A 23,642-nucleotide genomic window follows, 5' to 3' on the forward strand; every position below is an offset into this window, starting at 1 on the left:
AGAGCCTCCTTGAAGGCAAAGGGCCACCTCACTGTAACCAAAGGTCCTAAATTAGTCAACCTCAGGTCTCTCAGTTGTCCACAGAATTAATAAAGAATAATTCTGATCTTATGAGCCCAATAACTAAGGAGAAAACTTAATGCCATTGTGTTTTTAAATTACTTGAGAAAGTTTGCTAGATTTGGTTGTAACTCAGAGGCTCTTCACACAGATATCGTGTTGTTTTCAGTCCACATAGCTTCAGCCATACCCTTTCCAGTCTTATTAGGAGCCTCAAGCTCAAGAGATCCTGAGGGTCCTGTTTCATCAGACCACTTTGAAAAATTTTATCTTTTCATATTCGGTACAAAGATACCATTTTTTCCATAGTCTTCTTCCAAAGTCACAGATTTCCAAAGCTAATGCTTTGATCTAGAGAAAATTTGGGAGTTACTCAATAGCCTCCCCTTAGCGAAACTTACGTTTCCCCCTTTTACCATTTTTCTCATTCTCTACCAAAGCAGCAAGTACTATTCTAATGTTTTAGAATTGTGAGATGTAAAATTGGGCAATAAATCCTTACATGCTGATATCTTATGTTTTAGCAGAGGAACAATTTATATTGAATAATAAGCAAAACAGTTTTCAGTTGGATGCCTGACAAAAGAAATCATTGTTCATTCTTGCACAATGAACCATGAAAACCAAGCCAAGGTAAGAATGAAAATAGAGTTGGTACTCTCGTGTTGCAGGCAAAGGACTGGGAACTTAGAAACTAGCTGAGCTTATTGTCACTAGATTTGGTTGAAATTCAAGAGGTTGCACTCAGGAAGAGGTTATCTGTGTATTTTTTCTTGATTTCAGTCCACATGGTTTCAACTTTACCCTTTTCAGTCTCACTGGGAGCTTCAGATCCAAATGATCAAAACCTCAGAGCAGACTGGAATCATTCTTCTCATGGAACTCAACTAAAATTAAGAGTTTTTTCAACCCCAAATCATGAAGTAGTCCTGGTCAGCATGAAATACGACCTTTAATGACACAAAGCATACAAAAAGGTGGTATACCTTGATGATCAAAGGTTAGTCTGGGCTTTACTTCTATAGGAGAACATAAATGTGGGGACTGAACAACTAACTACAAGACGTCCCATGTATTTCATATAGTTAGTACTTCTGACAAAAGCAGTTCTTGTTAGAACAGGATATGATTCTGAAGCTTTTACACACTTGTATGATGCCACCGAAGTTCACTGGGTGACTCATGGGAGGGAGGAAGGTAAGATCAATTCTATCTGGCATTCCATGTAAATTGCAGGTGCCTGAGATCATAGATACAGCTAGTCAAATAATGGCAGAGAGAAACAATGTTCAGTGATGAGGAGCACTCATGAAAGTACATTACATGTTGGGAACTATTATAAAGGAGAGAGAGAACAAAACAGAAGATGTCATTATTCTATTATTATATATAAATGCATGGTAACTGACATCTTGAATGCAGCGTGCTGTGTTGGCCCCCCATCTCAAAACAGGAGAACTGGAAAAGTTCAAAGAAGGGAAATAAGGGAGATCAAATGTGTGAAATAGTTTTAGTACAAGGAACAGATAAGTAGACTAGGGCTTTTCAGCCTGGAAAAGGGATGCCTGAGGGAGAATGTGACAGAAGTCTATAAAATCAATGGCATGAAAAGGGTGAATAGGAACTGATTGTACTTTGTTTTTCTCCCAGTACAGAAATATTTGAAAGTATAAAACCAGCCACATAAACAACACAAATAATTCCAGGAAAGCCCAGTTCAACCACCTACCTCAATTACCACAGCAGCAATATTTCTTTTTAATTGTATACAAACGTCTGTCTGAAAATCTATCAAATAAATTCACTGAAGTGAATGCCATGAGATCCTTTCTGAACATTAGGACAACTTTAATTAGGTAAATACCCACCTATAGTCATAAAACTGAAACTGAACCCCTTCCAAATTAATTGCCTGCATCTCCTACTTCCATGACAGTTCAGCAGTTTGGAAATGTAAAGTCTCCCAGAACTGATGCCCACTGAAACTCAATTAATTTCTGACATAATTTCTGACAGATCTCAGGCTTATCGTGACCTTCTGGTAAAATTGGCTACCAAAATCAAAACAAGCTTTCTGGGAAGCTTTTTGGGTCCACTTGGGGACCTGAAACTGACTTTTTGGAAATCTGCCCTTGTCCTCTACTGCTCAGCAGTGGGATGCTGTCCTGCTGATGCTGTCTGATGGTGATTAATATGCATCCATGTATACTGGATCAAGAGCTCTGGAGCCTTCTCTGCTTACCAATAGAGAGAAAAATATTATTCTGCCAAACCTTCACAGTGAAGTCATGTTAACAAAGTGGCAGCAAAGTTAAAAGGCCACAGCAAAGATACAACTGGAGGTCATATGACTGGAACAGAGAACATTACCTCTTCAGAATTAGGGAACATTAAATTAAAATCTAAAGTGGTATGTTCAAAATGAACAAAATGAGTTATTTCTTCTCCCAAAGCACAGTTAAATTGTGAAGATTGTTGACCCAGGGTGCTGGAAAATCTTTTGGTTTCTGAAAATGGTTAAATAAAGTAATACAAGAAAAAGCCATCAACAGCTATTAAGCACAAAGGTTAACCATCAATGTAACCATCAATGGTTACAGAAATGTATGATTGCAGACTGCTGGAAGTTCAGAAACTATATAAGGGAAGTGTCACTGTAAGATTGCCCATCCCTTATAGATTTCCTGGGTATCCACTTTTGGCCACTTTCAGCAGTTTAGATGGATCTTTGTTCCAATCTGCTCTGGCTGTTCTTGCATCTTATAACTTCCTGTTCTGCCTTGATTCCTTCATATCCTGGCATCTCCTACACTTCTAGTTTTTCTCAATGGTATCTTGCTGACTGAAAGAATAAGCATTGGCTAGCCACTTGCTTACTGAAAATCCTAATGGGTTGTGTCCTACTGTGTCACCATACCTCTTTCCAGAGTCATTTCCAAATCAGAGCACTTCCAGGACACAACTGGATTTCTGTGTTTTGCAAGAGCTCTGCAATCGATTGCACATCTGGCCAGGCAATTGCTTCATTAGATACAACTAGACCCCCAAGTAGACTGGCTAGTCCATCTAAGTCTGTGGAATTGTGTCACGCTATGGTGTGCCTTGGCCAACCTGCTAACAACAATATTGTTAATGATAATTACTATTATTATTATTGCATAAAGTTTTCATGGGCTGGTAACCTCCATAAATATCTTCTGACATCTGTTCTTTTATACAGCCCATGCCCTTTTTACAAATGCTCTTGCTCCCTACCTACCACTTTAAACACAGCATTTCCTGTCTTAACCAGTCAACTTAATTTGTTTCGTCACCTTGCTGATGGTTCATGATCTAGTGCAGGCACAGCAGTTACCTATCTCTCTTTCCTTGGGGGCATGGGCTTGCTGTTGGAGTATTGCCATTTTATCTGGGACACAGGGAATCACTGGGAACACATCTTGCCCCAAGCCCCTGCTAAGCTGAACAGCGGAGGTTCAGAGCACCACAGTTTAGAGGTTTAGAACACCACTTCAAGAACAACAGACAGATTTTGATTAAGTTTACAATATTATTAATTCCTGTCAGGTAGAAAGTTAGTGGAATAAGTCATTGTTTCAGCACATCATAGTCATCTCCTAAGAATCAGCTGCTATATTTTATTCAATTCAGTTTATCAAAATGTGACAATTCATTACAGCAAGTTTATATATCAATATTTGTATTTGAATAATATGCAGATAAACTTTCAGGACAGCACAACTGGCTTAATATTACGTGTATTTATTATTTGCATTAGTCTAGCTCATCAGATTTATGGACCAAAATAGATACAAGATACTGTACAAATACAGAATAAAAGGAAGTTCCTGCCAAGAATATATTCAGAATACATGGATTACTGGAACTGGTAGTTAACAAAAAATCAAAGTTTACCAGTGGCCTAACCAATAGGGGGTTGAAGGAAGGCTTTAAAGAGGGGTTTGCAGACAAACAATGAAAGTATTTTGAGAGATAAGGTGGCAAATGGTGTCTTGGAGCTGGAGAGGACAGGAGAGAGTCATCATCATTAGTCTCTAAAGCATATAATTGCTACAAAAATCCAAAGATCTTATTTTAAAATATATTTCTTTTCCCTCCCACCCACTTCAAACTGCAGCTTGGGGAACATTCCCTCCACCCATATCAGACTGGCCAAACCAGTTGACTCTGTCACTACTGTGGGAAAAGCCATTTATGTCCTCTGTGGCAATGAGTTAACAATGACTTGATAATGCTCCACCACCTGATGCAATCAGCCTGCTCTCCACGCATGGCAAACTAAGCCTGAACTGTGAAATTGCATCCTATAAAATTGCAGATGTCCCTGCAGAATAACACTTCATTGAAAGTTTGCAACTATTTTTTGCTGACTTGGAGAATATTTATATATTTTCCCCTCTAGATCAGTTTTTACAGAGTTATTTTTTTTCCCTAAAAGGCCACTTTAGAAAATATAAATGGCAATTATGTAAAACATGTAACCTAGGGCTAAATCACTCACTTTGGTAACTCTCAGTAGAAAGGCACTGAAGCAGAAATCCAAAGGGAACTCAAAAATAAAACAGAGCACCTCTTTCCAACATTAGTTTCACCAAAAACATCCCATGCACAATGTATACAAATTGAGTTCACGGAACGTTTCAACAGGATGTGATGAATTTCTCTCAGTACCTTCACTTGATAACAAGGGTTATGTTTTACAACAGAGAGCAATCTAATAGCCCATTTTAGTCGAAATGGGAGGGTCGTGCCACTTCATCCACACATTCCCATTCCTGCTCCCAACTGTGTGCACCAGTTCTGGTGTTTGTTGGACTTCTATGTAAGCCAACTCACTAATCTGACAAAAAAACTGATCCAGAAAGAGAAATGATTATTTTCTTCTTGGTTAGTTAGTTAGTTAGTAAGTTGAATTGGCTCAAAAAAGTGTCTTAAGAGTATCAGAGCCAAATCATAGGAATGTCTGAAGTTTGAGGGAAGGGATGAGATCTTCCCATTCCAGCAGGGATGACCTGTGAGACAGGGAGGAGTGAGGGAGCTGAAGCAAAAGACCTTCTGAAGGACCCTTCCAGTGGGCTGCAAATTCTTAGAGGACCTTGTCCATCTCATGTAATTTTACCTCAAGATCCACAAATGCAGTCTTCTCTCTGTTAACAAATAATCAGTGCTATCTTCTTTAACACCAGCTTTCCTGTATTCAGCTTTACCTTGAAAAAAATGATCCTTTTTTTCTGATCAATTTAACAGGCCTCTCATGCATTTATCCAGTCACTATGAGATGAGACAGCTGTCATTGGCTAGTCAAACACAATGTTTTAACCAATGTCCAGACCCAGTTTTGTCACTTTTGAAACTACAGCTTTCCAATTTTCATGAATACATTATGCTTTCAAAAGGAAGCAGCATCAGGCCTAGCAGGATGCCTGGATAAATGATGCTCTTTCAGGTCTTAAATTACTTTCACTAGTGACCTTAAAGCCTTTATCTAGAATTACTATCTAGAACAATCATGATCCTGCAGTTATTCTCTATTGTCTGTTCAGCTTTCAGCAATCCTGAATCAAAATGCAATATGATGATTATCTCTTCCTGCTCTTCCCATCCTTCAGGGAGACACTGAGAACCCCAGCAGTGAATCACGTGGTTTTGAAGGCATGATGCAAAGTAGAAACAAAAGTGGCTGAAGTAGAGATGGCTAAAGGTGCTATGAGCCACTCTAATGCTGTTCCAGTTTATTTTTGAGACATAATTTGAGGCTTGGCTTAAGGCGTCAGAGAAGGTTCAAATTCTGGTACCTGGGGCGATACTGGGGAGATGCACTGAAGACACTTGTCCAGTAGAGTGATTTAGCAAAATACTCACATATGTGCAGGTGGTATAAAACTGGTGGAGCTGCTGTGCTTTTTCAACAAGAGGTTACTACTTGGGGTTTCAGTCTGCAAGACCTCTGTGACATTCTACTTTGGCACCTTCCATATAGATTTTGTCTGCTAATAGAGCAGTTTTGATTACAACATTGGATCTGATTGATGAAACTATCAGGGCCACAGGGAAATGCTTCTATCCTCTTTTGTATGTACCCTGATATAAGCTATACAGTCTTTTGTCCACCTGTTTGCAGAGGATGGGAAGCTAGTAATGTTATTTCAAATATCACCTGATCTCCTACCCCTTTTTTATTTTCTCATTCCCCAAAGTCATTCAGTCACTGGAGAAGTAAAATTAAAATACTTAAAGGCAGTTCTACCTGTGTTAACAGATTCTACCTATGTTAAAACTGAGCTGAACTCTAATGCTCTGGTCACCTGAAGGGGACATTAAAAATCCTGTCCCTAATTCTCATTCTCATTTCTGACACAAGCTGTCAGAGTACATCCCTGGGATATAATTTAGAGATACCTACTCTTCTCTGGGGACTTGCTTATATTGTCTTGCTTATTAACCTCCTTGGGGAAGCTGATTATAATTTCCAGGCAAGTTCAGTACCAACTTTATTTAAAGTCTAAGAATTTTATGGCACTGACAGTGGAGTGAAGAATTAACACAGAACCCCAGAAATCTTTGCCCTGCATAAATTCTGGAACTCAAAATGTCAGTAAGGACCCAGCATGAGGAAACATTCACTCACTGCAATGTTTGCCTTAACCTAACTCTTTGAAATACAAGGGAGCAAGCAGAGAACTTCCAGGATTTGCTGGCCATACAGACATAAATAATATAGAGTGTATCTATTTGGCAAGAATCTTCCTTTTTGAGGGTAAAATTAATCCCCATACAGAGCATCAACATCAGTCTGAGCAGCACTGATGTACCAGTTAAATTCTATTTCAAGAGTTTTGTTAGGACTTCAGAGGGCTTTGTTTTGGCCACTTTGAGTTGGAGAGATTTTCATTCTCTGTGATTTCTTTTCTTGCCAAGGTTAATTAGATCCAAGCTTTGGTTTGTTTTGTTTTTCTGAGTTGAAAGGTAATTTTCACTTCTTTTCATCTCACTGTAATTTTAAGGTATTCATCTGAATTTTGAATTGTAAAGAAAACCATGAAAAATCATGGGACTTGCAACAGTTTTATGTATTTTGGCAATAGTGAGAACAGACTGCTGCCAATAAACTGTTGGAGATGATAGGAACTAATTGGAGTCATGTGGTTTTGGACTGATGTTGAGGAAAAAAAAGGACAGATACTAAACGAAACTCAGACAGAAATTCTTTATACAAAGGTGTTCAAAATCTGGAACCTACCATAAGGTCCTTGTATGTATGCCTGTTTCATCATGATCTACAGCACAAATAACTAGTTATGTGGACTGATAAAAGGAAAATGGATTCTGTATATTTTAGGAGACTGGAGGTGCTATATGAGGAAATTTGCTTAGAATGAAACAGAAATTACATTTATACTGTGGCACTGCCCAAAGGGACTAATTGCTGCACACTAGACTAACCAAGTAAAGTGACAATCCCTATCACAGAGCTTGCCATCAAGCTCAAGTTATTGCAGACTAAAAGCATTACCCTCTGGTAGCTGAGGGTGATCTAAACAAAGTGAGTTGGTGGTTTCAGTCTTTCTATCTATGCAGGCCTATAAAACCCTATATAACTCCCACCCATTAGATATATCTCTAATAGATAGCAGCACTCCTAACAGTCATGGAATATGTGATTTAAAAATGGAGACCTAGACATGCGATAGAGTTATGGCTGCATAACAGGTTACCTCCCATCAGCTGAGCAATGGTATGCATGGTAACGCAAATTAGCTCAACTCTTTCATCAAGGTTAAGCTAAGGAATATATTACTTCACAACAGAGCAGGCCCAAGGTGTGTGCCTAGACTTTACCAATAATTAGCACAGTTAAGCTGATACCTGACAAGGGGTAAACTACCATAGCTAATTTGTCTATGTGAACTTTGATTTCTATTAATGCTAGTGTAGAGAGCTATGATCTGCTTTGATTTCAGTAAAACACATTACATATGGTGGTATAACTGGGACCTAGCCTTACAGAGAAAACCTTTCTTTTTACAAGGCCTTCATCCAGTGGGTACACACTTAGGGCTTGAGAGTAAAATTTCAGACTGAGACAGATTTCAAACATTTGAAGAGATTGTAAAGCTGCCCCAGGAGGGCAGGAGATCACTGCTTTATGACCTTACATTCATTTTATCAAGGACAGGGTTGCGACTAGTTTGCAGCTAGGTCTTCTCACAACGTGGACACCATTTGCAGGGCTTTATAAATAATGTTTAGTTCATATGCATTAGCCATTCTTTACCGACTCCCCCACTGAAGGGGAGTTCGTTCCCTAGTACAGTCAAATGAACAGCTTCCATTAACACAATATTCACTTTTAAAAGAGAGCGAATACAAGCATAAAAATTGTTTGGATTTGAAGAAGAGCAAAACATATAGTAAGTGTGCTTCTGTCTAGTTCCTCCTTGTGCTACTGAACATTTATTTTTAAATGTGACTGGTGTTGAATTTTCCTCGAACATTTTAACTAAATAAAGCTGCCTAGTCTCATAACAGAATTTCTTTGAGACAAAGACAACAATAATTAGTAATTAGAACAGGAGACTGCACTTGACAGCTTCTTCCCCATAGCAAAATCTATTGCTAGTATTGCTAGGCAGCAATAATTTAAAACCTTTTTGTATAATATTGCCATAGTGTTCCAGCATATAAGATCATATGGAAATCATTTTCCAGCATGGCTACCTGTCCCTAATCCCTGGGACATGCCTCATCCTGGATATGTGCTATGCAGAGACACCTAAACTAGTTTCAAACACCCTAGTGATTAAGGTATTGCTGTAGGAGGAGGGCATTAAGGAAGTAAGGACCCCTCTAAGCCTTATCAGAAGAGGCTTCTACTAGAGCTTGGTGCTGATGACACTTTTCTGAGAGAGTAGAGAGATTGACTATGGGCTCACTAAGGAAAAGGCAAAGAAAAACCCAGGTCTCCAGCACCCTAAGGGAGTGTTCTGTTCACTGGAATACTAGCTAAAAGCAAGATTCTTCCCCTGCCTTTCATCCCCTCTGTTTGGCCATGCAGTTCTTAGTAAATCCCATACAGAAGAGCTAAGTACCCATGACCTTCAAGGGTGTGGCCATGAAGTCTACCCCTCTCCTGACTTTTTCCACGTAGCTACATTCAGCAGATCAGCTCACTGGCCTTTTTGAATCTCATCCACAGCCAACTTTCCACAGGTTGCTTATGGCATAAAGGCACAACTTGGAGTAGTGCGAGCACACTGATGCCATGGTGCTTTCCAAGTGATGTCTATGTCATTTTGTGGCTCTAACTTGAAATCTCCAAATTGTGAGAAGAAGAATGTGTCCTAGAAATGAAAGAAAAAGATTTAAGAAAATAGAAAGTACGGGCTAGCAGAGAAAAAGGTTGTACCAGGGACATTTCCCCTTTTTGAAGATGGTAATTTGGACATAAGTTTTGCAGCAAGGGAGAGTTTACAGGTGGATAAAAGCTATCTCATTTTTGCTGTTTTTTTCTTATTTTAATATTGGCATGATTGAAAAGGAAATAAGGAAACACAGTGACAAGCTGAAGACGAAACAAGTCATTTTTTATTTCGGATGCATGAATCTACTTAAAAAGTAGATGTCACTTTAAATAGAGGAGCAAAGAACAATATGCAAGCAGAATGCTCAGGTTTGCAAAGCTCTATGTATTAACAAAGAACAGCTAAACGCTTAGCCAGAGAGCAACACAGATCTGGAATGACTGATCCTATCCATCCCACTGTCAGCTGCACTTTAAAATTCTCTGTCTGAATAAAACCATATATTTCCAACCTCCTTTTTCAGCATTGAAATGGCTTCTCCTCTGAATGCAACTGCACAAATTCTTAAAATATTAGAAATTTATCTCAGTTTGAATTTTTTCTCTCTCTTTGGCCTCTCAGGAGCATCTATGCTAGAACTCTGCACACCAGTTTTCTCTTACCAGCTGAGGGGTGGTATGGAACTTTGGATAAGTCACATCTCCTCCTTGCCTGTCATCAATAAAATGCAGATTATGAAATATCTTTCTGTTGAAAAAACTGTAAAAAATGCTAGGCAAGAGTAGCAATGTTATTATTCTAAGCAATTATCACAGCAATTCCTTGCCATACTGCTTGCTTTCTGAACATTCCTTCAAATATTGAAACTCTTCTGTATGGCTCAGTATGAAATTTTAAACAAGCCATAGGAATATATCTACTGTGTAAAAACACTGTATGAAACACTTTCCAGTTATTTTGAAACCTCATTATCCCTCTTCAGGCAGTTGCATCATTGGTTGGGAAGGAGCATGGGAGTGATGAATTTTGTTCACTGAGGGCACACACATTTAACCTTGTTTTCCAGTCCAGTGAAATGACCACAGAGGAAAAAGTCATGCAAATGGTTTATAAAAGCAGTTCTGTGCTAGCATCCATAACTGAGGGGAATGTATCACTTTGGTTCTGCTGGTACTATTAATACAGATCAACATTTTGTTTAGACAGGCCTATGCTTATGATATAGTTTCCCAAAGCAAGATGAACGCTTAACTAAAATCTGGAGAAGTACCAAAAAACAAACTGTATTAGATAATGACGCATCAGCAAAGGGATGGAGTAAATCATCTTCATTACAAGTGCCTTACAGCTGTGGATGACAGGGCCATAGAAGCAGAGAGTGAACTATTGCCATGCAAGTTATTTTGCTGAGTTAACTGCAGAGCAGGTCTCAGTCCCAGCTTAATCAAGGGACTGAAGGCTGCAAAGACTCTTCATATGAAATGGGAATATGTGTCACACAAGCCAATGCTGGTAGGGGGTTCCTCTCTGGGGGACCAGGCTTGAGCTAGATAGATTAAATCAACTAAAAGTTATGATTGTAATTTACATTCTCTGTTTTGTATTGCACTATGGTACTAGCAACAGTAGCACACAGAGGCTTTACGCAAAAAGAACAAGCCTTTCTTTTGCTACGGCTTGTCTACACAGGGAAATTTAGTAGTATCTTTATATCAGCATAACTCCCCATGTGGACACTCTTCCTTCAGAATAATTCCAGGATAATTACAATTATGCTATATAATTATGCTGCATAATTATGCCAGTGAATTTCTTGATGCAAACAAGCCCTTACTCTTAGCTGAATCTACTTGAACCTTCAAAATAATGCTTCTGCCTTTGCTGATGTTTACAGCCTTCTCCAAACTTGTCAGTTGTATGCATTCCCAGCCTATTAGCTGTTGTTTATCCAAGGTAAACATATTAGATTGTTCTAATTTGTTCTCAGATCAGTTCCTCCAGCCTCATAGCCCTTTCTGACCTTCTAAGCATCACAATGTTTTCTGGGACCCTCTTAACTTTAAAAGCCAGACTTGGAAATATGTTGCATGTGCTCAGAGGTTTTTAAGTGGCTGCATATGTGATCTGTTTGTCAATAGAACCAATATGAGGAATTTCTTCCTCATTGCTGAGGAAGAAGAAATCCAGCTTGCTCACACAACTGCAGAGAAGTTCTCCCTACAGTTTTTCAAGGGTCTCACCATTACCTTCAGTCTCACCCAGCTCTGCTTGTGGCTAGCTGAGAAGTTGAAGGAAGAGGCCACTTTGAACAAGGTGCCTGTTTTCACCCTGTGTGCTGCATCGAAGGATGAAAGCATCCCCGATCCACATTAACCCTGCTGTCCTCATCAGCAACCATCTGTTTCAACTGCAGAGCAAGATTTGTCAGTTTTGCTTTAGATAGCGATGCAAGGGCACCAGCATTTTCAGTCCTGTTTTCTTAGAGATCTGAGAAGCAGTTAATCATGCCAAATTATAGTGTTAAACAGGTCATCAGTCCAGCATTTAGGGAATGTTTCTGTATTGCCCTGTTTGAAAGTGTTGCATGACACTGAAAAACCGTTCACTGATCTTCATAGTTGCCTCTAAATAGCCTTCAGATTGTTTACTGTATGGGATCTTCACACTTCATTTCCCTCTCACTTCTAAACCACAATGTCAATGATATCATTAATAGTAATAGTACTGATGTTAATAATACCAGATAAAGCTAATAAACTGTTATTTATCATATGCTTGGACCTCACACTTTAAAGCATTTCTGGAGCATTCATTCTGATTCCTAACACTCCAGTAGATGTGAGGATGACCTGTTCACCAACCAGGGAAAGGCAGGTTCCCCTGGACTGGAATGCAGCAGGCTCATAGCCCCGCACATCAGTGCTACACAAGAGCTTAAGGTAGGAAGTAGAGAAAATTATTTGTTTTTTCTACTGGAGGGGAATTTGGGACCTTACTAAGTGATAAGGTGCAGGCCACACAACTCTCCACATTTCAACTTCAAACTCTTGCTCTGAGTTTCACTCTTCATTCACAACTATACTGATGAAGTACCATTCTTTTTTTTTTCCTCCAACCACTCCATTTTCCATCCAGACAGAGACAAATTTTTTTCTTCTCTTGAATTGCAATGAACATCCTGAAGCTGCTCATTGCTGGTGCATTCAGAGCTTGAACTGTGTTAGCTGGGAAAGATCATGATAGGGCAAGTCACAAGGGAGTTCTGCTGTGTCCCTAATTAGCTGAGCTACCCAAATAATGTAGAAGGTCATCAGAAGCCATTTTCACTCTGTTTCTCAGATGGGGAGAGAGGCTGTGTTCATCCAAGCACTCTGATCTAGTTTTAAAGAAAACAGAGACGGAAAGAAAGATTTTTATCCGTTCTGATAATTTATCACATGGAGCAGTGCAGCTGTTTATGTTAGAAGGCGGAAGTGGAAGAAGGGCCTTTGTTTCTTTTTTGGCAAATTTTCCATGACACTCTCGGTAGAAGAAAGCTATTTTATTCTATAGGGTGCAGCCATCACATGGGAATGCAACAGCAACAAAACAAAACAAATAAAAAGAAAGCTTAGCTGATGATTTGGCAGCAGCTTAGTGTTCTTCATTTCACTATTTAACATTAGCATTCTTCTAGCTTTTCCCAGTGGCAGGAATAAAACTTGGAAGTTTACTGAACCTCCTACTCCCCTTTTGTTAAAGTGTGAGCAGTATTCATACAGACATTTTACAGTCTCAAGCATTTAAAAGAATTTTACTGGAAAAAAATATTACGAACCTTTTGTATTCAAATACCTACCCTTGGAGTTGAAATAGGTGGCCGGGACCATCTGCATTACTATTCCTTCATTATGCCCTCACTGTTCTTGGATCTGTACAGTGCGAAAAGAACAGTACTGGATCAAAGACAGACTAGGTAGACAAAAGAGGTGATACAAAGCCCACCAGGTGGTGCAGTGGCCGGCTCTGTCTTGGAGCACCTCAAGCGGAATCTCAGGGAGCGGAGCACCAGGGCCAGAGAAGGCACTCCATAATCAAGGCATAGACAGCATTTCACACACTGGAACAAAGGAAAGGAGGATTTTTTAGACACCATGAAAGAACTAGAAAGGGCTAATATATTTTAATGGAACGTGCTTGTCGTTTTCTATAGGTGAGCCCGTAGTCCATATAGTTCACATCTTTTATGTTAAAAAGACTGAATCTTTTTAAAAGTTCGAGTTAGGGTATTACAAGGAGAGTAGCCAGCAATCAAACTATGCATTAACAAGTATCTATGTACCATGTTGGAAAGAGTTCATAAGGAACTTCGTTTTTAACTGTATTCAGTTATTCAGTTAGGTCCTGCTAATGCAAAAATTCTATCAGTGACATTAGGCAAATTATATATAGGCAAAACTAGCTGAGATCATGTCTTCAGCTTCTTGAACTAAATTGTACTGGGGAAATCAAAATAATAAAAAATCCTGAGATAAACTTACCCAAGGAAACTAAATAATTAAATTTTAAATTAATTAGAAATTTCAGGTGTGTTATAAAATAACTCTAAATATCTGAAGGAGAACACATAGGGGCATGAAAATAATTATTAATAATATAGAAGTTTAAGGGTAATAAGAGAAAGCAATAATATGGATTATGATGCTTATAACTTCCAGTATGTAAAATCATAATGCAAATAATACCGCCTAGTATGTTCTCAGAAGTTATACATTTATTTAGGCATTAGAAAAAATCTTTTGATCCTAAAATAGTTTGCAGAGTTATAGTAGAGCTTATAAAGAAATAAGGAAGGGGATAAAGCAACCTGATGGGAAGGACAGTGTTCTATGCAAAGAAAAAGGTTACTGATCCAAAAAGATCTTCCAACCCTATCAAATAGGAACATATGAAAGTAAAAGATATATTGAGAGGAGAGGAAAATACATTGATATAAATCATTCAGAGGTAACACTGGGCAGAATGTTGACTTCAGTTGCAGTCAATATTAAGATTTATTGATCTGAGAGATAAATATTGACCAAGGTGAAGCCAAAGTCAATATTTAACTTCAGAGACCATAAATCTTGATAGTGACTGTAAAGAGCAGTCAGTATCATCTATGTTTGATATATATTTTATTGCCTTTTACAAGGGTATAAAAGCTTTTTAAAAAGATAAGCTGTTTTTCTTGTTTCAAAAAGCTCCTTGCATTGCCAGAGCAATCCAGATGCATACACTTGCTTGTTTAAAGATCATCTAATGATTGGGGTGGCCTCAAAATTGAAAGAACCATTTAAGTCATGAAGAAGCTGCCTATTTAACTAAGAATAACCAACTGACAGCATCTTTTGCAGATTCATGTTAGTTATGAAACACTGGTGCATGTGCAGCATGTTACAAGATTAAGTTATTTAACAGTTTAGGGACTTATTAAGTACATCAGGTATCTCTGCAAGTTCTCAGGACTTGCTTTTTTTTTTTTCTTAATTTTCCACTGGTCCACCTCAACACATCAACTGTATTCACAAAATATTTATATACATAATAGTTCCTATTATATTTACAAGTTATTCCAGAATATATACTACTGTATTCTGATGCACTTCATATTTTGCTGTGGTGTTATTAAAATTCCTATTAGTTCTGCTTCCAGTATATATGAGCCATTTCTTAACCAGTGTCTAGGGTTTAAAGCATTGAATAGTAAGATCTTTCTCTCACTTGCTATCTCCTTCCCTGTGCCTCCTTGCTGGTGTTAAAGAGATGGCACTAATAACCACAGTTAAGGTAGATGCAATTTAATAAATAGAAGTCATTAAGCAAAAATCCACATGAAGTAACAAAAGATAATTTAGTTAATAGTCTTGGAGCATTTCTAACCATAGCAGTGTTTTCCCTAATGTTCAGAGGAGATCACAGAAGGGTTGAGGTTGGAAGGGACCTCTGGAGATCATCTAGTCCAACCCCCCTGCTCAAGCAGGGCCCTCAAAGCACGTTTCCAAGGATTGTGGCCAGATGGCTTTTGAATATCTCCAAGGAATGAGACTCCACAACCTCTCTGGGCAACCTGTTCCAGTGCTCTGTTACTCTCACAATAAAGAAGTTTTTTCTCATGTTCAGATGGAACTTCCTGTGTTTCAGTTTGTGCCCGTTGCCTCTTGTCCTATTGCTGGGCACCACTGTAAAGAGTCTGGCCCCATCCTCTTGACACCCTCCCTTCAGATACTTATACACAGTGATAAGATCCCCCTCAGCCTTCTCTTCTCCAGGCTGAACAGTCCCAGCTCTCTCAGATCTCTAACAGATTTCTGTTATTAGATTAATGACATTTGATTTCAAAAGTTGCTGCATATTTGACATTCATTTTTCTGAAACCTGAATAATGGCATTTATACTAAAAGATTACTTTGACAATACTACAGTGAGTGAGTTCAACTCTTTCCAAAACAACCTTCTTAGACTAGTTTATAGGATATAAGACAGTACAGTATAAGAAATGATTTGACACAACTTTATGTTATAAGACTTTAACTCTATGAAAAGGAGGCTTTATGACATTAAGAATCATGACAGTTAACTTCAAATGGTTTGTTCATGTCAGCGCAATCCAAAGATGTAATTAGTACTAATGTACTTACACTTAGAGTCATGGATTTAGAGAGGGAACACAACCACCGGTGGCTATCTCCCAGGAGCTTCTATTCACTTCCCAGTGGGCTGCACTAATTTTACATCTCAAGGTCCTGACAGGCAATGGCCTTCCTTTTCAAAAGCATCCATTCATTATCAGGACTACTCACAGGCAAATTTCTAGTGCCTGAGAAACCGTGAACATACATAATATATCTAAACTAATGTTGTGCTCAGTGGTTAGCATCCTTCAAAAACCAGGCTTGGACAGTGCGTCAGGTTAAACACTTGTTAGCAGGCACTTGTTAGAGTTAGCAGACACTTGACAGTTTTGGCCTGATCATTTCCATGACCCATTACATTTTGACTGTCAAAAGAAAACAATCATCAGAGCTGTTTGGAAAGAAATTCCTTTCTTGGACTGTTTTTCATGATTTTCCCGTTCTTCAGAATTCTGCAATTAAGTGATTTAGTTTTATTGGTATTACTTCTCTTGTTTTAGTAGGTGGCAAGGCTAGAAACTGTGGTAATTAGTGAATGTAGTAAAAAATCATGTCCAGTTCCCCTTTACCAGTGCTAGCAACTGAGCAAACACTGAGACTGAAAGTGCTCAAATTCAAAGTTTAACACATGGCTGAGGGAGTAACATTCAAACTTTACTATAATGGGAAGTCAAGTATTTTGCTCATTTTAAGTATCTGCAGTTGTAAACAGTCGTGATAATACTGGGAAAAAATGCACTTCAGAAGAGAGAGGGCTCCAGACATGATAATACTCAGAGATAACATTTTAAGAGAACTACACTAAGGGGGTTTTCCTATAACTATTACATCATAGCAATCTGGCTTTTGCAATATTCAGTAGGTAGCTGTATTTACAAACCTTAACTTGTGATCATTCTAGTGATAAAGAGAGGGAGAGTCATCCTGGATTTGAAAAAAAAATCACTTGGTACTTTGTGTTTCCACTACATGTAGTCATCATCTGGCATTTGGCTGGAGTGTAATAACTTGGTCTCTCTTTGTTCCCCCATACAGGATGAAGGCTTTAATCAGTTTTGTCAGAACGTTTGCTCAGTTAATCTCCTAGCAATGTGTGATGAATAATCTGCCTATTGACTGTCTCAGCAGTTGGTGGGTTCTCCACCCTCACCCCATGGTGAAACACATCTAGTTTCTGCTGGCTGCTCATTTTTCTTTAAAAGAAGAGTACTGTCTCTCTTCCCAGCCCCCAACACACACATTCCCCCCCCCCCCCTTAGCCTCACACCCTTCTTCTCCACTTAGCAGTCAGCCCCTCTGGAATCTGGAAAATGCTGCCTGCACCACAGTTTGTCCTTGGGTAATTATTCCGTCCCAGTCACCTTGAGCTCTCATACCACAGCATGCTCTCTCTGCTGAGTTTCATATCTTTATTTTCATACCAAGAAAAACAGATTTAGGGTGAACGGGAACGTTTTGGCAACAACTGTCATCACATTATCAACACAGAGTTAGTGATGAATAGTTCTGGAGCAAAGAAAATACCATGGGAAGCTCTACTTCATTGGGACAAAAGTACAAGAGCAGATCTAAGAGCTTCCTTCATCACTGACTCAAAAGGAGAAAAATAAGGAAAAGCCCTAATCAAAATATCAAATCTCAATTGCTTGCAACTGTGAATTGACTTGACAGAAAAAACATTAGGCCCCAATCCTGCATTTTACTGAACACAACCGTAGGAGTCGGGCTGTGTAGAGCTGTTTGCAGAGCAGTAGGCATGGTTCTTACAAGTCGCCCCAATTTTAACATGGATCACAACAAAAGCCTAACAGAATATTTTCTGAAATGTGGAGGGTTCTAGCTCCTGACTCAAGATAATATTTCTGAAGTTCCTAAATTAGGCCAGAAATAAAATCTATTTTCTAAAAAGCAATGTAGACATTTAGGATAGTGATATATTTTAATTAAGAAAGCTGAGAGATATACACTGTGCATTAGGAAGGACACAGAAAGTGTTACTTTAAAACATGGATTTGAGGAAATACAAATAAAAAGCTTCATGATTTCCAAGTGTTGGGTCTTTTCAGACATATCTGAAATGCACACCTGTGCTACCCTGTGAATAAGTGGCTATGCACTGTTAATGTAATATCGCACTTGTTACAGAACTTCCTTTGTGCACAGGTAAATCTGCCTTCAGTCATGCTCCATCTCAGACAGCTGGGTTTCACCAGATTGAAATATGTAATGTGGGGTTCTTATATTTGTTACACAGTTTGGATTCTGTATCTACCTCACTTTTTAAGTGTTTTATTTTTCCCATAGAAGAGTCCCACCTAAATAAAAGTGGATACAACTCCTTGGTTTTCTATGCTTCTAGTTTATTCTCTGCATTGTTCCACAAAGGTATAGCAATCACATCTATTGTTGTCTGAGCTAAGTAGTACTGAAAGCGGCCTGCTTTTTGTGTGTTCCTGAACCCCACCAAGCTCCTGTGGACAAATTAAGCTCAGTCAGAGTTCATACTGCCTATGTTGCACACCTCCCTTGTGTTAAGGTGGCCCTACCACCACCATTTGGTAATGGATCTCTGGAGAGGGTCTGAGTCATCCTGACTGTCCAGTCAGCAGGGCTGACAGGATAAGCGGAGCCAGGTATAGGATGTCAGGTCCCAGCATGCAGCAGTGAGTGTATCCCCAAATGTGTCCTTGCACATTTATATGCAGGTCTTACCCAGTGTTTTCTCCAAAGGCATAGCAACTGAATCATCTCAGAGCTCGCAGTAAGTAAACAGATGGTCAGCAAGAATATGATACATGATGATATCTATGCATAAAAGTATGCATATTTGAATGTGTGTGCATGCCTCCTTGGAGTGAGAATATAAAGTTTCATTGCCTTTTCTAGGGTTTTGGGAAGTTGTTTTCAGCTTGAATTTAGTGTCAAATAAATCTGGTTTATAGGTCACTTGTGATAGCTTGTGACCGAATTGCATAGAACTGTGAAGCACATACCATCACATATTATATCTTCAAGAACTCCTGGTGCAAGAATAAGGCAAACATTCCAGTTCTGTTGAATCTGTGTTTTGAAGCTCTTGCAACTAAGAAACTTGCTAAAATAAATGAAATGCTGCATATAGCACCTGACACTTCAGTGAATTATGCTAATAGAATGGGTACGTGTAGTTCACCATAGAGGTGTGTCTCATGGTTCTTGTTTACACCTCGGCATCTCATTCACACTTTCTTAAGAGAAGGATCAATCAAAAGTGGGGTGCTAAATAGCATGCTTTAATTAACCAGATTTCAGAAGTTTCTACAAGTCCAAAAAATAGGGAAATTGCATATTGTATGGATATTTTCCTTCTCGACACTACAAAGATCCTGCCCTCCAAGTCTCTCTGTTTTCTTCCCAGTCCTTGCCTCTCCTTTCTGAATCTCTCTCTCTCATTGCTTCCTTTCAATGAGCACCATGAATTCAAGTGTCTCCCACCAGGTGACTTGCCACTTCATCAGCTCCTACCAAACCAGCTCACCATCTTCTCAGGAATGTTTTAAAGAGTTCTCCAGAACCATCTTGCTGAATTTTATTGTCATCAAAAAGCATCATGTTGCTGCTCAAGCACTAACAGGAACATTTTGGCATGGGAGACTGCTGTGAGAGGGCAGGCACAAATGAATAAGAAGCAAGCACACAGTAGTTCAGCAGGACAGCTGAGCCAATCTAGCAGCTCCCTGTTTCCAGCAGCCCCTTCATGATCCAAGTCTTTTGCCCGCATTTGTAGTCCAGGAACCGCAGCCACTCTCACAGACCCCTCTCAGCTCTCTGCACCAGGCTGGATCTGGAGAATAGATGTGGAGGAAGAGAAATGCTGGGGGGGGGGGGGGGGGGGGCTACAAAGGTGAGACCCAAGGCCCTACTTTTTGCCTTAACTTCGCTACTCCTAGATCTGACCATAGCTTCAGTACCGTTTCTCACTGCAGCTTGTTCACCAAGTCTAAAAGAACCAGAGCTTTTGCCAAAGACTTTATCTCTTTGAAGCTCTGTGATTGGGAGTCATTTTCAGGGATACATGACAAGCTTTTCCAAACAGACCTGAATTTAGCATTTTAGGATTCATAAACTGGAAAGGAAAAGAAAGGCTTCTCTATTTTCTTTTCAGCTCAAATTGCCATGATTGCAACTCTCTCACTATACTCTGCAGCAGAGTTCTTATTCCCAGTTCCTTACTTGTGATGTTTTCATATGTGCTGCCTCTTTTTTTTTGTCAGTCAATAAAGTTAGTGACTAGTCATTGATCTTGCAATATATATAAAAATGCTGCCCTCTTAAAGCAACAGTTCCAGAACAGTCCTTCATGCTAGCCCCAGCATGCCGATGTCAACAAAAATTGATGTGATCCCCTGTTCCAAGGAGAAAATTTACTTCTTCAGTCTTAGAAGGCCACAGTACAAAGTACAACAGTGTACAAGCAAACTCTTGTATATGAAGAAAAAGCCACACATACTCTCTGTATTTTCCACAGACTCTCATGCAGTCTCCTCATGCTCTGCTCCTCCTTCCTCTTCTGCCTTCTTTCTATAGGCTTCTCTAGACTTTTTATCTGAGGAAAGTGATTGTCAGTTTATTCAAGGCACTTATCATATTTGCAAGAACTAGCACAGATCTCTCACATATTTGGTCTAGGTGCGATAAGAACATTTGTTCTTTATACTTTAGCCCCACTTAAAACCTGTCAAAGACACCAAGTGGTCCTGCAATCTATCATTCACATTTCATTTATGCTGCAGTGCAAGTGAAGTTGGGTGGTTAGCTTCATCAGCCCTTTAAGACCAGATATTATTACAATAGCTGTCCCAGAACAGTCACAGCTCAGAGAGATAGGCAAGATACATATATCATATGACACAATCTGGCCTGTAGAAGAGCAGCTTTGTGCCTCTCCATCAGTCAGAGGTACCCCAAAGACAGTAAAGGTAAGTACTGTAGGTTGAAGCTGAGGCTAGTGCCTCTTAGGCTACATCTGTACCAGTAAATTAAACGGTGCTGGGCTGACTCAGACACAGGCGCTGAACCTTGATCATCTGCACAGATAAATGTCAAGAACTGTTTTGACCCTGGGCAACTTGCGCTCACCCAAACAATTTCCAGGAAGAGTTCATGAGTTAGCACAGGCCAGGGACTCTTCCCATCAGAGCATCTGGCTGCCACCACCCTGGTCTCACAGGGTAATGCATTTAACTGTGTGGATGTGGGCAGTTCAATGCCAGGTGACTTCAGTGGCGGGGAGCTGGGTGTGTTTGATTTACTAATATAGATGTAGCCTTACTGTCTAACAACTTCCTGTGAAGTTGAAAGAGGAAACTTCTGAAGGAGCCCAGCTGGTTCCCATGCCCTGAATCTTCTCTCTGTTAGCTCTGAAAAGCCAGTCTGAATTCTCTGCTAAGGTCTTCAATAACATTGAATAAAAAGGGGATGAGAAGCTACAAAGCAGGCACAATTCTCCAACTTCCAGATTATCAGCTCCAGATCCATCTGCACAGGAAAAAAATATATGCCCAGGTTTCCTTTAATAGATTATGCAGTCTAGTTGGTCACATTTATCACATGGGCTAATGAAAGATTTACTGTCCATAATTAGTCAACCTTAGGCATGAATATTTAGCCCTTATACTGCATTTTTCATTTTCAAAGTGCTTTTCAAACATTACCTAATTAAATATCAGGAACAATTATTTCCAAAGTTACTTTACAGGCACTTTTAAAAAATGAAATAAGCACATTTTAGCATGTATATGGGGATTTTTTTTTTAAACAGAATAGCTTTATTCACAATCCACTGAAGGAATGAAAGCAGTAATAGGATGGAGATTTCCAAACACAGCAAAGTCACAGGCAGTTAGTTCTGTTCCTATTCACACAAAAGCCAGTAACACTGCTTCATTTCTAAAACTTTTCTCTACCTCACATTTTTATTTTGGCTCTGAGAGGCCTCTTTCTTTTTTGTTGAAGAATTGCAAAATTGGGATAAGGGAGAATTAGTTTCTTTGCAAGTTCAGGTGCCACCACTGGACCTGGGGCTCTGATTCACACACTCGGCAGTAACTCATGAGGTCACGCCTGTAAGTCTCACCTCATCTCTTTCACAGAGGTAGCAGAACGAGCCACATGTTCACGCAGCAGGTGCATTATCACCAGCGAGGTCAATCTAAGGCATGATATTTGCTCACTGAAAACTTTTTCTAGTATCCTGCCCTGATGATTAGAAATACAGTCAGTGTTGGCAATTTTTGACAGTCTCGAAGGAGAAAGCTGGTTGTGGTGGCCCATGCCTGTAATCCCAGCTACTCAGGAGGCAGGCAGGTCCCCTGAGCTCTGGGCTGTGGTGTGCATTGCCAGTCAGGTTTCTGCACTACGTTTGACATCTGTGAGATGATCCTGAAAGTGCTCTGGGACACCAGGTTGCCTAAGGAGGGGGGAACCAGCCTGGGTCAGAAACAGAGCAGCACTGTAATCCCACAGGCCAGTTTACCTAGTAATGTGTACTGAAAGTGTTGGTGGCTTAAATTAGTAGGCTAGTTGACCATGGATTTTGACTGAAGAGTGGGGACACATTCCGTCCTGGCATCTCTACTATAGAGACACTCAGAGGTAAGGAGCAGAATGCTGAGGTGATGTGTTAAAGGTATCATGAATCAGGGTTTTGAGAGCTTAACAGCAAGTTCTTATTCTTGCCAGATTCCTTCTCGCATGAATAGCAAAAATAAGATTAACACTGCATAAATAAGCAAACAAGAAAGTGCTGGTTCTATAGGACAGAAAGTGTGATCTTTTCTCTGAAGAGATAAATAAAATCAAGTTACAAAATATTCTTCATTAAACATTATGAGTTTATGGATCTGTCAATATGACCCAGTATAGGTCTGGGCAGAGATACCTTAACTAGCTCTAAATAAGCCAGCTCCACTACTGGAAGCAATATAGTCAGGCTAAAACAGTATTCTGTACCAGCTCATTAGCCCTGCTGCAAAGTCAGCTATATTAACTCAGATAGTGCATCATACTAATGTCGCTTTGCTTCTTCTGGGGCCCAGGCGGGTTCATTCAGCATGGCTAACTCAGTGCAGCACTTACCTGAGCTCTCCAGGTACACATCAAGGCAGGGGACAGCAACCTTTCAAGGATGGTGTGTACCAGATGGTATCTTTCTTTCCCAGATTAGAGGTTAAACATGCTGGTAGGAACGCTGTGGGATCCATGAGAGGCTGCCTCTTACAGAAACAATATGCTACCATTTTCTATCATCATTAAGTTGCATCTTTACGCAGCAGAAGCTCCCACTGTTTTCAGAACTCAGAGACAGCCAGAAGGTGGGAGCCACCAACGTCTCTCTCCAGATGGCACAGCCCCAAAACCAGCTCTGTGCTAGCCCTACTGGTGTTTTTAGAAATTGACCTCCATGCAGCCACTGGTTTCGGTGCCCCAGATTGTAAAGAGACTGTAAGAGACACAGGAATTCAAAAAAGCTCTGCAAGACTGAAACTTAAGGCTAAGACTTTTCTACGCATATCCTTGAGTCATTTGCTTGGGCACAGCTGCTTTACAGGGAAATTGCAAAATGTGT

General features: G+C 39.6%; 1 non-coding gene across 1 annotated transcript; it reads left to right on the top strand.

Annotated features, from left to right (window-relative positions):
• The first annotated feature begins 22,186 nt into the window (after positions 1-22,186).
• Positions 22,187-22,327, top strand: LOC136991720 (U4 spliceosomal RNA). The gene has a single exon (XR_010883931.1). It is a non-coding gene; the product is annotated as a U4 spliceosomal RNA (small nuclear RNA).
• The last annotated feature ends 1,315 nt before the right edge of the window (positions 22,328-23,642 follow it).

The sequence above is a fragment of the Apteryx mantelli genome, chromosome 3, assembly GCF_036417845.1.
Source record: "Apteryx mantelli isolate bAptMan1 chromosome 3, bAptMan1.hap1, whole genome shotgun sequence".
Lineage (NCBI taxonomy): Eukaryota > Metazoa > Chordata > Aves > Apterygiformes > Apterygidae > Apteryx > Apteryx mantelli.